This window comes from Microcaecilia unicolor, chromosome 2, assembly GCF_901765095.1.
Source record: "Microcaecilia unicolor chromosome 2, aMicUni1.1, whole genome shotgun sequence".
Taxonomy (NCBI): Eukaryota; Metazoa; Chordata; class Amphibia; order Gymnophiona; family Siphonopidae; genus Microcaecilia; species Microcaecilia unicolor.
In genome coordinates, this window is record NC_044032.1 from 134,108,305 (window position 1) to 134,121,784 (window position 13,480).

Here is a 13,480-nt window from a genome sequence, read left to right on the forward strand (position 1 = left end):
CAGTATCTGCCTGGATTCCTCCTGTCTGCAGCACTGTGAGTAAAAACGGCAGGAGTGGAGTTTTTTCTTTTGCCTGCCATGTCAGTATTCACAGAGTCAGTAGAGTGCTGCTACATAGTAACATAGTAGATGACGGCAGAAAAAGACCTGCACGGTCCATCCAGTCTGCCCAGCACCATCCCCACCTCCCGCCACCGGCTCTGCCACCCAATCTCGGCTAAGCTCCTTAGGATTCATTCCTTCTGAACAGGATTCCTTTATGTTTATCCCACGCATGTTTGAATTCCGTTACTGTTTTCGTTTCCACCACCTCCCGCGGGAGGGCAATCCAAGCATCCACTACTCTCTCTGTGAAAAAATACTTCCTGACATTTTTCTTGAGTCTGCCCCCCTTCAATCTCATTTCATGTCCTCTCGTTCTACCGCCTTCGCATCTCCTGAAAAGGTTCGTTTGCAGATTAATACCTTTCAAATATTTGAACGTCTGTATCATATACATAGTAACATAGTAGATGACGGCAGAAAAAGACCTGCATGGTCCATCCAGTCTGCCCAACAAGATAAACTCATATGTGTATACCTTACCTTGATTTGTACCTGCCTTTTTCAGGGCACAGACTGTACAAGTCTGCCCAGCAGTATTTCCCGCCTCCCAACCACCAGTCCCGCCTCCCATCTCTGGCTCTGGCACAGACCGTATAAGTCTGCCCTCCACTATCCTCGCCTCCCAACTACCAACCTCTCTTCCCCCACCTGCTCCGCCACCCAATTTTGGCTAAGCTTCTGAGGATCCATTCCTACTGCACAGGATTCCTTTATGCACATCCCACGCATGTTTGAATTCCGTTACCGTTTTCATCTCCACCACCTCCCGCGGGAGGGCATTCCAAGCATCCACCACCCTCTCCGTGAAAAAATACTTCCTGACATCTTTTTTGAGTCTGCCCCCCTTCAATCTCATTTCATGTCCTCTCGTTCTACCGCCTTCCCATCTCCGGAAAAGATTTGTTTGCGGATTAATACCTTTCAAGTATTTGAATGTCTGTATCATATCACCCCTGTTCCTCCTTTCCTCCAGGGTATACATGTTCAGGTCAGCAAGTCTCTGCTCATACGTCTTGGAACGCAAATCCCATACCATTCTCGTAGCTTTTCTTTGCACCGCTTCCATTTTTTTAACATCCTTCGCAAGGTACGGCCTCCAAAACTGCACAATACTCCAGGTGGGGCCTCACCAACGACTTGTATAGGGGCATCAACACTTCCTTTCTTCTGCTGATCACACCTCTCTCTATACAGCCTAGCAAGAGCAGCACTCTAACTATGTACTATGTTAGAGTGCTGCTCTTGCTGCAGAGCCTGGAAATCAGTATCGGAAGGTGGGGTGCAGTGCTTGTCTTCGGGATACTGCCTTCTCCTCCCTTACAACACTGGGATTGCAGCTGGAATGGGCGTCTATGACAGATTTAATGGCGGAGGACACGTTGCCGGGTCAAGTGGATACTGAGGTTTCCTACAGCAAGGCGGCGGCCATTTTGAGTATCTCACTGCGTGGCTCCCACCCTCCACTGCTGGTCTAGCACTGGAGTGGGAAACTGGACACAGCAATGTTTCAGGGCTGCTTGGCGTGGGGGGGTGTCTTTGGCAGAGGCGGATGTGGTTCCGTTCTCTCCGGAATTTGTTTTTTTGATGCATAAGGCGTTTCTGTTAAAAAGACCTCAGCATACTTTACTTGGGACAGATTCTTTCCTCGGGACCTTCCTCAGATCTGGGGGTCAAATGAGCACGTGGAAGTTCAAGGGTATATACAGTTGATGATTTTTCCCTGGTATCAGAGGAATGGTCCCCTGAGGACTGGGCCACAGTGGCCTTCTTGCACTCTCTGGAGCAACCCCTTGAGGAAGGAGAGTTGCCGACCGAGGAAGGGGATGACTTCACCATGTCATGGTTTTTTTTTTTTTTTTAGGCGGGCTGAACTTCTCTCCCTGCTTGCCAAGTCGCTGGAGATCTTGCTGGACCCTCAGATGTCCAAGGCAGAGGCTCACCTGCTGATTTTGGATGTTAAGAAGCCACCTAAAACCTTTCACATTCATCTAGCGATGAAGGTGTTAGTCTTGGCGCAGTGGGATGCGGGTGGTGAGGGCGATGGCCCGCCTTTACCCGTTGCTGGCAGGGGACTTGGAGTCCCTCCTGCTGCCCAGAGTTGATTCTCTTGTTACGGCTGTGATCAAGAAGTCAACGTTGCCAGTGGAGGGTGGCACTGCCCTCAAGGATGTGCAGGATCAGCGACTGGAGACTTGCTCAAGTGCACCTTTGAAGTGTCGGTGCTGTCCTTGTAAGCGACTGTTGTGGGTCCTTTGTGGCTCGGGTCTGTTTGAGCAGTGGCTGACGAGGATCTGATTTATTCTTTGCTGGATTTGGAGTTTGGCTTGGTCTGTCTGGCGGACTTATTGTATGATGTGCTTCGTGCCTCGGCGAAGGGAATGTTCTTTGCGGTGTCTGCGCATAGGTGGCTCTGGCTGCGGCATTGGGCTGCGGACACTGCGTTGAAGTCTTGCCTGGTGAGACTCCCCTTTTGGGGGGGAGGGTCTCCTGTTTGGGGAGGGTCTGGCTAGAATTGTTAAGGATTTGGGAGATACCTGGAGGACCGAGCTAGGGTGTCTTCTTAGACTTCTCAGTCCCATGCGCGTTTTTGGGAGGCAGCACCAGCAGTCCTTTCGCGGGGACAAACGGTCCTCGTCAAGCGGTGCGCCTGTGTCCTGGATCTCACGATGATGGTGTCTCGGCCCATTCCTCTGAGTGTGCTGTTGGAGGGTGTTTGTCGCTCTTTTTGGAGGCATGGGCCGAGATGATATCAGATAAGTGGGCTCTCGACATGGTATGGGATAGCTATTGCTTGGAATTGAAGTGAGAACTCCTGGACTACTTCTTAGAATCACCATGCAAAAGTCCATTCAAGAGGTGAGCAGTCCGAGCTACAATCTAAGAACTGTTGCGCCTGGGGGGCGGAACAGGTCATGTCCTCAGGGGAGGCGCGGCTAGGACGTCCCAAACAAGGACAGAGCTTGGCACCTGGGAGACAGTGCGATCTGTGATTGCGGCAGTTCAACAGGGGGAGTTTTTAACTTCCCTGGACCTCAAGAAGGCTTATCTGCGCATCACAATTTTGCCTCATTGCTCACTCCTGCGCTTTGCGGTGCTCGGCAAGCATTATCAGTTTTGAGCCATGCCATTTGGTCTCACGGCACCAAGAACCTTCTCCAAGGTTTACCATGTGTTATTACATTTCTATTCTTGTGATTATATGATAAACGGGTTTGCTAGGGGAAAGGGGGAGGAGGATACAGACAGAGAAAAAGGTGGGGTTGAGGGGATGCTGAGAGTGAAAATTTTTCCTTTTGAACTGCTGAAAAGGGGGCAAAACAATACCTATAGAAAAGTATTTATTCTGCCATTGCATTTTTTTTTTTCATTTAAAATAAAAGCATTGGAAAGAAAAAAAAAGTTTGCTTGCAACTTTTTAAATTCATCTGTCTTATGGCAGAGCTGTGATTTTTTTTTTCCCTGTAAATTTTGTTGCTAGGAGGGAGGGGGAGGGGAGGGACAAACTTGCAGCACTCTGCCTTGAGAGATGAGTTGGTAAGGGGATTTCCTTTCGAAGTGTCAGCAGAGAAAACCAGCTCTGCTCGTACAGAAGCAACCCCGCCATTTTTTCTATCTCACGTCAGCCGTTTAGTGCACATTCTCACACAGTTGTCTCTTTAAAACAGGAGGGGGGGAGGGGAAGCTCTTGCATTCTTATCTTCTAATATAATAAAACGCACCGTGAACGTTCTAATGAGGACAACGTTCTATGAAGCCATCTGACGTCACTCCCAGGCTGAGGCTGAAGGGTTCGTGGATTCGTGGTGTGAAGCCTCCCTTCAAGCCAGCCAGCCAGCCAGCCGTCTCTGCCCCGCCCTCGCGACAAAACAAACAAATCCGGAAGCGAAACGTCAGGGAAGGAGGCGGCGCTCCCGACGTCTAGCCTTCCCTTCGCTGTGTTCCGCCTTCAAAATAAGGCGGAACACAGCGAAGGGAAAGCTACACGTCGGGAGCGCCGCCTCCTTCCCTGACGCTTCGCTGCCGGAAACGCCACGGAGGTAAATTGTAAAAGAAGAAAAAAAAAACCAAAACGATGCATGGATGCGAAGGGGGGGAGGAGAAGAGGGCGGGCCAGGCTGGGACATGGGATAGAGAGGAGCATGGAAGGGAGAGAGGGGACTTGCTGGAAAAGGATGAATGGAGGCGGCAGGGGACAGAGGAGCATGGATGGGCATGGATTGCGAGGGCAGGGCTCAGGGAGAGAGGGGAATTGCTGGAAATGGATGAATGGAGGTGGCAGGGGACAGAGGAGCATGGATTGGGAGGGCAGGACTCAGGGAGAGAGGGAAATTGCTGGCTAGGGATGAATAGAGGAGACAGATGGGCATGGATGGATATGGATTGCAGGGCAGGCCTCAGGGAGAGAGGGCAATTGCTGGATAGGGATGAATGGAGGGGCCAGGTGACAAAGGAGCATGGATGGGCATGGATTGGAAGGGCAGGACTCAGGGAGAGGGGAAATGCTGGATAGGGATGAATGGAGGGAACAGATGGGCATGGATGGATATGGATTGCAGGGCAGGCCTCAGGCAGAGAGGGAAAATGCTGGATAGGGATGAATGGAGGGGGCAGGTGACAGAGAAACATGGATGGCCATGGATTGGGAGGGCAGGGCTCAGGGAGAGAGGGGAATTGCTGGAAAGGGATGAATGGAGGGGGCAGGGGACAGAGGAGCATGGATGGGCATTGATTGGGAGGGCAGGGCTCAGGGAGAGAGGGGAATTGCTGGAAAAGGATGAATGGAGGGGCCAGGGGACAGATGGCTATGGATTGGGAGGGCACGGCTCACACTCTCTCTCTGATATACAATGTCTTTCTGACTCTCACTCTCACACACTCTGTCTCACACTGTATCACATTCACTCTCTATGTGCCACACAGTCACTCACACACTCGCTTGGTCTCATACACTCACTCAAACAGAGAATCTGTGTCTCACACACACTCTCTCTCTCGCCCACACACACACACTCTCTCTCACACTGTGTCTCACATACACACTTGCACACACTCTCATTCTCACACTCACACCCAGACTCACTCTCTCTCACACACACTCACACTTTCACTCTGACTCTCAAACAGTCACTCTCACATACACTCTCCCAAACATACACACTCCGAGGAAAACCTTGCTAGCGCCCGTTTCATTTGTGTCAGAAACGGGCCTTTTTTACTAGTCTAATATAATAAAACGCACCCTCAACGTTCTGAGGACAACGTTCTGTGAAGCCATGAAGCCACCTGACGTCACTCCCAGGCTGAAGGGTTCATGGATTCGTGGTTTGAAGCCTTCAAGCCAGCCAGCCGTCTCTGCCCCGCCCTCACGTCAAACCAAACAAATCCGGAAGCGAAGCGTCAGGGAAGGAGGCGGCGCTCCCGACGTCTAGCCTTCCCTTCGCTGTGTTCCGAACACAGCGAAGGGAAAGCTAGACGTCGGGAGCGCCGCCTCCTTCCCTGACGCTTCGCAGCACGAACCGCCACGGAGGTAAAGTTAAAAAGAAGAAAAAAAAAAGGGATGCATGGATGCGAAGGGGGGGGGGGGGGGGAGAAGATGGCGGGCCAGGCTGGGACATGGGAGAGAGAGGAGCATGGATGCGAGGGGGGGGGGGGGTCATGGAAGGGAGAGAGGGGACTTGCTGGAAAAGGATGAATGGAGGTGGCAGGGGACAGAGGAGCATGGATTGGGAGGGCAGGGCTCAGGGAGAGAGGGGAATTACTGGAAATGGATGAATGGAGGGGGCAGGGGACAGAGGAGCATGGATGGGCATGGATTGGGAGGGCAGGACTCAGGGAGAGGGGAATTGCTGGATAGGGATGAATGGAGGGGACAGATGGGCATGGATGGATATGGATTGCAGGCCAGGCCTCAGGCAGAGAGGAGAAATGCTGGATTGGGAAAAATGGAGGGGCCAGGTGACAGAGGAGCATGGATGGGCATGGATTGGAAGGGCAGGACTCAGGGAGAGGGGAATTGCTGGATAGGGATGAATGGAGGGGACAGATGGGCATGGATGGATATGGATTGCAGGGCAGGCCTCAGGCAGAGAGGGGAAATGCTGGAAAGGGAAAAATGGAGGGGCCAGGTGACAGAGGAGCATGGATTGGAAGGGCAGGACTCAGGGAGAGGGGAATTGCTGGATAGGGATGAATGGAGGGGACAGAAGGGCATGGATGGATATGGATTGCAGGGCAGGCCTCAGGCAGAGAGGGGAAATGCTGGATAGGGAAAAATGGAGGGGCCAGGTGACAGAGGAGCATGGATGGGCATGGATTGGAAGGGCAGGACTCAGGGAGAGGAGAATTGCTGGATAGGGATGAATGGAGGGGACAGATGGGCATGGATGGATATGGATTGCAGGGCAGGCCTCAGGCAGAGAGGGGAAATGCTGGATAGGGATGAATGGAGGGGGCAGGAGACAGAGAAACATGGATGGCCATGGATTGGGAGGGCAGGGCTCAGGGAGAGAGGGGAATTGCTGGAAAAGGATGAATGGAGGGGGCAGGGGACAGATGGCCATGGATTGGGAGGGCACGGCTCACACTCTCTCTCTCATATACAATGTCTTTCTGACTCTCACTCTCACACACTCTGTCTCACACTGTATCACATTCACTCTCTATGTGCCACACAGTCACTTGGTCTCATACACTCACTCTCGCAGAGAATCTGTGTCTCACACACACTCTCTCTCTCGCCCACACACACACACTCTCTCTCACACTGTGTCTCACAAACACACTCACACCCAGACTCACTCTCTCTCTCACACACTCACACTTTCACTCTGACTCTCAAACAGTCACTCTCACATACACTCTCCCAAACATACACACTCAGAGGAAAACCTTGCTAGCGCCCGTTTCATTTGAGTCAGAAACGGGCCTTTTTTACTAGTGTAAGATAAAAGCAAAGAGGAGAAGGAGGGTCAGTCTATTCTTTTAGTTTTAAAACCTAAAATGGCTGTCATTCTGTAAAAACAGTTTTAAAATTAAGTACAAGGTATCCCTTTGAAAGAAAAAAATAATAATGTGAAATTTTATTTCCTGTGAGAAAAAAAGGTTAAGGGGTGCATGTGCAACTAAATTCCGCTGAGGCTCTAGGGGGCAGTGTTGGGTTTTCTTTTGACGTGACTTCCCGTCAGATCACCCCATCTAAGATGGCGGCTAGTAGCACATACAGTAGTGGCTGCCATATTGAAAAAGGAGCGTGGCTGGCACTTCCTGTGACATCACAAAAGAGGCAGGGCTTGGGGGTGGGGTTGTGCAAAAGAGTGGGGTTTTGGGATGGGGCTACACAAGGCAGGGCATGGGATGTGGTTATGCAAAGGGGGCAGGGCTTGGGCGGGATCAAGACACATCCGGTGATGACATCCAAGGGGGCAATGAGTGGGCATGGCTTGGGTGTGGCCTCATTTCTGATGGGCTGAAAACCCTGCAGTGAACGTATCACCTATCCAGAATAAATTAATTTTGACAAAAGCCCGTGAGTTTCGCTACTTATGTTGTCCAATCCCATCAGCTCTTGTTGTAGGTACTCCTCCATTTTACTAAAGGCAGCATGTTTGAAAATCAGGATTTTGAGTTTCATGTGAAGGGAAAGAGAATATGGGTGGGTTATACTACCATCCACCAGGCCAGAATGAACAGATGGATGATGAAATGCTAACATAAATTAAGCCAGTAGATTTGGCAAAATTATAATAATGGGTGATTTCAGTTACCCCAATATCGACTGGATAAATTTCACAGGCAGTGCTAAGGAGTTGAAGGTCCTAGATGAAATGAGTGACTGCTTGATGGTGCAGGGGTTTAACAACTGACAAGAGGGGGAGCTATTTTAGATCTAGTCCTTAGTGGAATTCAGGACTTGGTGTGGGATGCAGTGGTGCTGGGGTCACTTGGCAATAGTGATTATAAAGGGGCTCTTTTCCTAAGCTGTGTTAGGGCACTAATGCATGCCTAATGGAGCAAAAAGGGCCTAACTCAGGACATGCTAAAGTGTTCTGCATTAGTTTTGCCATCTGCGCATGCTAAGCACACTATATGTGAGGGGTATGTCAGAGTCAATGCACTAATCAGTTAGTGCTAACTGGTTAGCCCTAGCTGTGCTAACCAGTTAGCATGTCTCCTAAATAGGAGGTGGTAAGTGCTCTGTGGGAATTTTTTAAAAAATGGCCACATGCTGATGCTAACATTAGTGCAGGGCCAGAAATAAAACAAATAGAAAAAAAAAGCCCTTTTCAATGGTGACATTAGAAATGCTCAGTGTGCGGGAAAGGCCTGCATAAGGCCAATCTAAGCTCATTTACTTGTGCAACTTAGTAAAAGGGTCCCCAAGTGATCAAATCTGTGTTAATAACTGGAGTGAGCATTTACATTTTGAAAGGATAATTTTAATAAGATGAGAAAAATGATTTAAAAAACAAGAAAAAAAAAACAAAATTAAAAGGAGCAGCTGTAAAGGTTAGGAGTTGGTATTTTTAAACCATGCCCATGTCTAATTTTATCTTGGAAACCCAGACCAGATGTATTATATGTATCAGAGATGGAAAGAAGGCTAAACGATAGCCAGCATGGTTAAAAGGTGAGGTGAAAGAGGCTATTAGAGCCAAAGGAAAATCTTTAAAAAAAAAAAGGAAGCAGCAAAAGCACTGATAAGTTAGATTTAAAGCATTGATAAAGCTAAAAAAGAATTTGGAAAATATTCATAGCAAATTTGAATTTGAAAAATACTCATAGCAAAAACTTCTTCAGGTACATTAGGAGTAGAAAGCATGTGAGGGAGTGAGTTGGACCATTAGATCATCAAGGAATAAATGGAGAACTCAGGAAGGAAAAGGCCATAGTGGAGAGACTAAATGAATTTAAGAAGGAACTGAAATAGATCTTGGTGGACCTGGAAGATGTAATAAATCAAATTGACAAGTTTAAAGAGAAGTAAATCACCGCGACTGTATGGTATACACCCCAGGGTACTGAAAAGAATTCAAAAATGAAATTGCTGATCTACTATTTGTGATCTGTAACCTGTCATTAAAATCGTCCATTGTACCTGAAAATTGGAAGGTGGCCAATATAACACCAGTTAGGGGTGATCCAATCTAGGAAACTACAGACTGGTAAGCCTGATATCAGTGTCAGACAAAATAGTGGAAGGTTAAACTAATTACAAAGAACAAAATTACTGAACACATTAGAGAAACATGGTTTAGAACCGAGTCAACATGGATTCAGTCAAGGGAAGTCTTGCCTCACCAATTTGCTACATTTTTTTGAAGGCTTGAATAAAAGTGAATAAAGGTGATCTAGTTGACGTAGTGTATGTAGATTTTCAAAAAGCTTTTGATTGACCCTTATGAGAGACTCTGGTGAAAATTAAAAAAATCTATGGGATGGAAGGCAGTGTTCTATTGTGAACTGGGAACTGGTTAAAAGATAGAAAATACAGAGTAGTGTTAAATGGCTAGTTCAGTGAATGGTGGAAGGTGAATATTGGTCCACTGCAAGGATCTGTACTGGACAACTGCACGGGAAGGAGCTTTGCGGGAATCCCGCAAGAGTCCACGGTGATCCCCCTCCAGATCCACGGGGATCCTGTGGGGGTGGAAATAGTTCCTGCATGGTTCCCGTGGGATTACATGAGCCTCTCAATCACCGCTTATCTATTCAGGGTCCTCCAAGACATCCATCTTCTCCTCCCTTTAATAATTCAGCACAGCCACTCTCTACGAAGGCTTATACAGTAAGGCTCACACTGAAATACTCATGGGCCAGCAGCATCAGAGGTGACTTGATCAACCGGTGCATGTGTTTGGTGACCTCCACATGCATCTCGCATGGAGGTTGCCACACCCATACCCCAGTACATCATGTGATGACTGGGGAAAGCCACAGCTTATCCCTGGGTTTAAATAGCGTGTAATCTTAATACTTTTGAGACTCTTCCATGTATGTACGACCTCGACTAGTCACTGTTGAAAACAGAATGCTCTGCTAGAGGAACCCTTGGTCTGACTCAGCACTGCACTTCTTTTGTTATGTTTTTAATATTGCTTTTTGAAGTAGTCAATTGTAGCTCCTTTATGACAAGAACAATAGATGAACCTTGCATTTCCGTTTTTGTTTCAGTTTAGGGTCTTTTCATGTGATCTTTCTACTGGTGCAACAGTAAGTAGGTTTCTGTTAATCAAATCTTTCTATGGAGATACTTATGTAACCTTCAAACTCATTTTCATAGTGCAGGGGTTCTCAACCCAGTCTTCAGGACACACTTAGCTAGTCAGGCTTTCAGGATATCCACAATAAATATGCATGAGATAAAATTTGCGTGCATTATCTCCATTCTTTGCAAATCCGTCTCATGTATATTCATTTTGGGTATCCTGAAAACATGATTTAATGTATCCCAAGGAGTGGGTCGAGAACCCTGCCCTAGAGAACTGACTCCAGCCTAATCCTGTTGAAGCTGCTTTTCCCCACGACCAGAGGGTTTGGGGTCTTCTGGAGAGTCTTAATGCTGCTTTGTCGCTCTCCTTGTGTCTTGGGGTCTTCATTCAACTGTTTCTGCTTCTCTGCTTCTTTATTATTATTGCATTTGTACCCCACATTATCCCACCTTTTTGCAGGCTCAATGTGGCTTACAGAGTGTTGTTATGATGCAGTCATTACATGATCTTAGATAAAGTCGATAATAGGTTAAGGTAGGTAGATTTAGAAGTGCTGTGCTTCATGTCACTTGATGTCTTTGTGTTCTCATGCCTCCATGGCTACTGGCTGTCAGTAAAGTTTAAACAAATATGAACACGTCATTGCAGTGGAACCAAATGACATGAATGAAAGAGAGAAGATTTTTGGGATCCAAGAATGAATGCTTGGGTAATTGATCTGGGAAAAAAAACCTAACCCCAAATTTTCACATTCACATCCCTAATGCCTTGTACATATAGATCTTTGGTGCAGCTTCTCATTGAGTATTGAATGCAGATCTCTCTTTTTCTAAATGATAGAATGGAACTAGAAAAGATAGAGACGTAACAATAATTCAAGGTATGGAATGTCTCTCATTATGAAGAGAGACTAAACAGCTTGAGAGTAGGAATTGACTAGGTCTGTAAAATCATGAGCAGGCTAGAACAGGAAATTACGTAATGGCTGTTTACCCTTTCAAGTAATGCTAAGGCTATCATTTATTTTTTATTAACAATTTTTACTCTGCCTGAGTGCGATCATGGCAGTTTACAAAGCAAGAACAGTTAAAATGGAAAGGATAACCATATTAAAATAGGACAAAACTATAACATACATAAAAACTTACCTAACTTATATATCACAAAAAAAGACCTTCCACAGAAATTCTAGCCTCAGTGTCCCTCTCCCTCGAGATTCAGGTGAGCCAAATGCTTGGCAAAAAAAAAATGTTTTTAATCATTTTCTAAATTGTGTCAAAGATTCCAAAGCACTAAGGGCCTCTCTTACCAAACCACGCTAGCAATTCCTGTGCGGCAATGCCAACGAAGCCCGTTCAAAGTGAATGGGCTTTGTCGGCATTGCTGCACCAGGAATTGCTAGCACGGTTTAGTAAAAGAGGCCCTACGTTCAGCTGGAAGTAGATACAAAAGGGTAAGGGCCAGCCAGAAGAAGGCACTTTCATTTGTACACACCCAATGAGCTTGTGTGGGTGGAGGGATAACCAGTATGGTGCAAAGCCAATCGTAAAGCCCATGTTGGAGTATAAGGCATAATCAAAGAACCCAGATAAGGCATTATATGAAAAATATGGCACCGTATGTATCAATATTAATAATTTAAATTTGATGCAATAAGAAATAGGTAACCAGATGATATGATCAAATTTATGGATATTGCCCAGGAGATAAATTGTGGAATTCTGTAAGGTTTGAAAATGTTTGAGTGGATGCAGTTAAACCAGCCCAGACTACATTCCCATAGTCCAATCGAGATATTATAATGCATGAAGCAAGGTATGTACCCACTACTCATTTAGCACATATTTAATTGCTAAAGGGTAGTTTTATAGAATACTATGAACTACTTCACTTGGCGCAAATAGGTGCACCAGCTTACTCCTGCCATTGATGTGTATCCGGGTACGCCTATACATGGGTATGCCATTGCTGACCCTAATCTAGTATGCTATCAACAGAATCTTGGCACCAGGATGCCATTATAGAATTGGTGCTAAGCGTATATATTGGGGTGCCTAAACTGAGGTGCTAATCAAGTCAAAACACTTCACACAGAACATTTTTTTCCCTCTGCTTATGCCCAAAACACCGGCAGCTTCTGCATTTCTTAACTGTACACCAGGAACAGCATTTTCGTCCATACTATTATTACAACTTTTGATGACTAAGCCTCGATTTGCCACTCATGGTTTTCCAGAATTAGTATTTCTGACATGGATGGCTGGAACTCCTCTTTGCAAACAGTTTGGGTTTGTTTTTTTCTTTTTCTTTTTGCTTGATTACTTCCACTTGTGCTCTCTACTGGCTGCTCTGCTTTTACATTTTCTATGCTCTGGAGTTATCACTAGCATTTAGGTAATGTAGATACAGTTGTGGACTGTCCACTCAACACACTATTAACCCTGCAGACATGAGAAAGTGACCCTTTATCCCTGGGAGTAAACAAAAAATAAACATATCCCTGGGAGTAAGCTTCAAGGAAGGATCTGTGAGATATGCCCAGCTTCCTAGTGACCTGGATTGGTCATTGTCAGAGACAGGATTCTTGGGTGAGTGAATCTTGATCTGACCCAGCATGATACATTTCTTGTTCTTATACTTACCGTGCCACAGAAGAGATGATAGCTGAATAAGGATAAATGAGGACAGGAGAGAATTAAATACCGATATTATATTTCCATGGTAGGAAAAATTGAAAAGGCTTACAGAGCATATGAACTCCAAATAGCACACTTTTGCTGAAATCTGATGCTTTATTGAATTTGGAATGTAAAATTTTCTTTCCCATTGGATATTCTTTCTATGATTTTTTCCCCTACCTTACCAGAGTATATCAGAATTAAGCACATCCTATATAATAAAACGCACCTCCAACATTCTGAAGCTGACTGCATGGCTGAGGCATTCCTGCTCTCTGTATCCATCTCCTGAATTGACATCATGTACTTCCGGGTTCGTCACAAGCAGAAGTAACCAACCACACGAGATTTCTCGGCTTCAGAATGTTGGAGGTGCATTCTATTAAAAAGGATTGGTCAGTTCCTTGAAGCACAGCCAGAGCTCAGCGTCCTGCACAGTAACGCTCAGACACCAGAGAGAGAGGGGGGGGCCTGACACCAGAGAGAGGG

The 13,480-nt window shown here is 46.5% G+C and overlaps 1 protein-coding gene across 3 annotated transcripts in view; it reads left to right on the forward strand.

The window, feature by feature from the left end:
• ATG10 (autophagy related 10) overlaps positions 1-13,480 on the forward strand; it is a 313,667-nt gene that overhangs the window by 11,338 nt on the left and 288,849 nt on the right. Inside the window, exon 1 of one of the 3 annotated variants that reach the window (XM_030193341.1) lies at positions 10,293-10,314. The exons of the other annotated variants lie outside the window; for them this stretch is intronic. The gene's annotated coding sequence lies outside the window, so the exon portion shown is untranslated. Of the gene's footprint in view, positions 1-10,292; positions 10,315-13,480 lie in introns of those variants that run through there. 3 annotated transcript variants of the gene reach the window in all.